Genomic DNA, 4,706 nt, shown 5'->3' with positions numbered 1-4,706 from the left:
TTTCAGCTTTTTATTCCATGTTTTCAACCGTTGCTGAAATGTTAGAATAAATCAATAGATTTTGTTTTCACTTTATTACAGTGAACAATAATAATAAAACATCACTTTGGGTTTTGCTGCCATTTTTCCTGGGCTGAATTCAAAACCTTTTTTATGTACACACGTCTTATTTCTCCAAGTATAGTGGATCAATGAGTGGCTATTGTACAGGTGGGCCTTAGGTACATTCAAGATCATCAACATGGCAGTCAAACATGTTATTTTGCTTCTGTGAATTTACTGTATACTGTGTGTGCACTCTACTTATTTAACAATTACACAAATTAATAGTGTGGTAACTCTTTCCTGACTACCATTTTTACACATGAAAAAAAAAAGTATTTAAATGTTAAAGTAAAAATCAAGCAAATTAAATATTTCTAAAATAATGAGACAGCACCACGACCTAAAATTCTTCCTTACAGAGCGGTGTATAGAGAGGGTAAGTAACTAACGGAGAGGCGCCATGTTTGCTACCAAGGTTGTGTGCCCGGATGCATGCAACTGCTGTCAGTTTGACGTTAGTTTTTTTTAGACTTAGACTTAGACTTCCTTTTTATTGTCATTCAAATTTGAACTTTACAGTACAGATAAGAACGAAATGTCGTTACATAAGCTCATGGTAGTGCAGGATAAAAAAGCAATAAGGTGCAGGTAAAAATAAATAGATTACTGTACAGATAAATATATTGCACTTTTGCATATGCATCCAGGTTTATGGATGTATGTTATCATACTTGCCAACCCTCCCGGATTTTCCAGGAGACTCCCGAAATTCAGCGCCTCTCCTGAAAACCTCCAGGGACAAATTTTCTCCTCCCGAAATTCAGGCACACAATATAAACAGCTTACCTGCCCAATCACGTTATAACTGTAGAATGATCGAGGGCGAGTTCTTGGTTTCTTATGTGGGTTTATTGTTAGGCAGTTTCATTAACGTCCTCCCAGCACGGCAACAACACACAACAACAGCATTTCATCTACCGTAAAGCAGTTCGTCTGCCGTAATCAGCAATGTTGTGACACTCTTAAACAGGACAATACTGCCATCTAGTGCATTTGATGAAAGCACTTTTGTGCGTGCCACACAGCAATGCATCATCAGAGAGGGTGTTCAGCATGGTTAGAAAAATAGTGACAGAGAATAGAACAAGGATGGACAATTCAACCCTTAACTCAACAATGAGTAGATGAGTGTTATGTGTGTGTATATGTGTAAATAAATGAACACTGAAATTCAAGTATTTCTTTTATATATATATATATATATATATATATATATATATATATATATAAATAAATAGGCTACTGTACAGATAAATATATTGCACTTTTTCACATGCATCCACGTTTATGGATGTATGTTATATTGTCTTTTTTATTCCAGCGAGTTAATCCATTTTGGGGGGAGTTGAGGGGATAATTATGATGCGTTCAAGAGTCTTACGGCCTGAGGGAAGAAGCTGTTACAGAACTTGGAGGTTCTGCTTCGGAGGCTGCGGAACCTCTGACGAAACAAACCAAAATAATACATCTAAATATAGTTCTAGACGTACTCCAGCTGATAAACTTACAATAAAATGTGCTTTTACTTCGGCAAAGTAGTTTTTTGGGGCCGTATTTGACGTACTCTGCTGCTACATTCCTGCAGCGTTTGGTGACCAGCGGGCACTTTAAGCACCCGGCAGCGCAATAAACGTGAAAGAATTGCACAGAACGACCAATAAAATAAAACTTAATTTGCCAAAATCTTCATCAGCTTTGGACGAACAATCACAGAGATATTGTGACTTTATGTCAACTGTGGTTTCTGCCTCCAATGTGTTTGTAATCAACGTATGTATAAATCATTATCTATCATGCTAAGTGAATAAGTGAAGGAAGCGTCGCCGACACCTAGCATCTGCTCAAAGTTAGTAGCAAACATGGCGCCCTGTCGTCGCTTGAGTGCCTTTTGACCAGACCTGGGCAAATAAAGGCCACATGCGGCCGGTTGAGCTTTTCTATCTGGACCGCCGAACATTCCCTAATAATTGATGTAGATCTTTAAGATGTAAAGTGTAGCTGCCATTATGATGTGCACTCATCTTTTCTAATGACCGTAAGTCTTCAACTATACTAAGTATATCAATGCTTGGAATCTGTGCTTTTGTATGATATACTAGTTACTATGGTCATCTAATTAGTTACTGTGGTCATCTAATTAGTTACTATGGTCATGTAAGTCACAGCAGTTCAGACGAGGCACCAAGCAGTGTGGGTAGGGAGCGTTTCCACAGAGTGTTTCCAGAACCTGAAAATGTGGGTGTCAGGGACAGACGCGGAAGGAGATTTTTACGACAAAGTTCTAAAGCTTAGTGATACATCAGATCGTAGGTGTTTTTTTTTTTTTTTACCCTTAGCATTCATATTTCACTGTTTGTTGCGTTTCCCTTCATTGTAAAATATGTGGATGGAAAGGGTGTGTGACGTTCTTTTGTTGTCAATATTCAGTGTTTTATCGTTCATAGTCAATATTGTAAATACCACATTCTTTGCTTTCATGTACATTCTGGGTAGTCTCATTCAGTAAAAAAAATGTAAAATTCCATTCCGTGTTTCAAAGCGGTCTGTCATAACGTTTTAGCATTCAATCAGACATTATTGTGAGGCTTTGTATTAGTGTTCTTAAAAATAGGACCCAAGCACACATACAGTACAGCAGATGTTGTGTATACATACATAGATAGATATACTGGCCCCCAGACACATTTTTTTCTCTAAATTTGGCCCCCCGAGTCAAAATAATTGCCCAGGCCTGCTTTTGACTAATCATTGAGGAAATGGCCTCAACCTAAATAGGCCATACTCTTTATACACCAACTCTGGTTTCTTAACCAAAGGGGGCCGCCAAAAAATGTTTTCACCTTTGGGCTGTAATGGCAATATCAAACAAAAAGTGAAGCTAGAGTCAGTCTCTTAAGCGCAAAAAATATGACTTAAGAGGTTTTCATTTGCACGTTAATATTATTGACAGTTTAGACATTTTAGCACAACATAATTGTATGTCAATTTGCTGTGTGTCAGTTATTTGAGTCACTTATACTGTACATTTGGTTAGTACTTATTTTTGTAATCAGTCTGACCAAAACCTAAGGTTTATTTGTAAAAGATGATCATGGTTTGATATTAAGACTCAGCTGTAAACTAAGTAGGTTTGATGTAATTGTCAAAAAAGTTAAGAATCCCGTTTATACTGTATCAGTACCACATTGATATATTTCCTAATAAAGACAAGAGGCATTGTTTTATTTCACAGAACATTGCCATCACAATAGCAGCAAAGAAAAGATGATTTGGGAGTCAAGTGGTTGTGGATCACTTTGCTGATACTGCAAGTGTTGCAGGCAGCAGATGGACACATAGTCAACACCTTAACTATCTGAGCTGTGACTTGTTCCACCTGAAATAAAACAAATACGTTAGCCTTCAAGCAGTCCATGAAGGATTAGTAGTGGTTGTAGAAAACAAACATTGAATAATTATCCAGATGGGTGCAAAGATGTCCTCAGACCATCCATCCATCCATTTTCTACCGCTTATTCCCTTCGGGGTCGCGGGGGGCGCTGGACCAAGCTTCATAAATCAACTTCTAAATAGAAATGGAAAGAACACTGATTGAGATGAGTTTTTACAGATGCCATTCTTAGTTTGCACCAACTGAACTGATCCATTCGACTACAAGCCTAGTCATCCATCCATCCATTTTCTACCGCTTATTCCCTTTGGGGTCGCGGGGGGACACAAACTTAATACAGAGTGGATCAAATACACAACTCCAAGTCTCAAACATTACACTGACAACAAACAATAAATGCATTTAATTCAAACTATGCTGTTGTAAGTTCTGCCATCAGAATGGTCACTGAGCAGCAAACACGGAACCTAATGAACTTGTTTAGGTCCATTGATTATAACAGGATATTGGAAAACTAGATTTTCCATATAGGTAAGTAGGTAGGTCTTTATTGTCATTGCACAAGTACAACGAAACTTTGTTTTCAGCACAAACCTGTTCAAGATTAGACAAACAAACAGTGTACAGGGTTACAGAACAGGAACACTGCTGGGTCGCCACGATACACCACACACACATCCCCCCCATCAAACACCCGTGACACGAATCCCTTAAGGGTGATGGACAGCTGGGCAGCACCTGAAGAGCTGCAGCCAGCCACCGTAGCACCCCACTCCCTCCCCTCTGTTGCAAGTCTTGAGATGTATATTGTTAATATTTATATGTGCTTTGCTATGGAGCTTTTTCCCCACTCCAGACTTCAACCCACGGTGTACCACAATATAGAATGAAATAACTATATTCTGTACTGAATGTGACATAACATGTACAGATATATATTTACAAATATCATTTTATATCATATGTATAATATTAAAGCTATCGTGAGATACATGCAGACAGGTACAATATCAATCAAACTTTATTTATGAAGCACTTTTCATACACAAGATATACAACAAAGTGATGGTACTATTTATCTGAGGTGGTATGTGGTGATAAAACTGAGAACCACGGTCCTCGTTCATCCAGAATATCGCCGTTTTCCGAATGGAAAAGTACTTGCGCCACAAAGTTTCGACAAAATTTGGCAAGATTACACAACAAAATT

This window comes from Nerophis lumbriciformis, linkage group LG15, assembly GCF_033978685.3.
Source record: "Nerophis lumbriciformis linkage group LG15, RoL_Nlum_v2.1, whole genome shotgun sequence".
In the NCBI taxonomy this organism is placed as follows: domain Eukaryota; kingdom Metazoa; phylum Chordata; class Actinopteri; order Syngnathiformes; family Syngnathidae; genus Nerophis; species Nerophis lumbriciformis.
The sequence above is the reverse complement of the archived record's forward strand: the minus strand, read 5'-3'. Positions refer to the sequence as shown.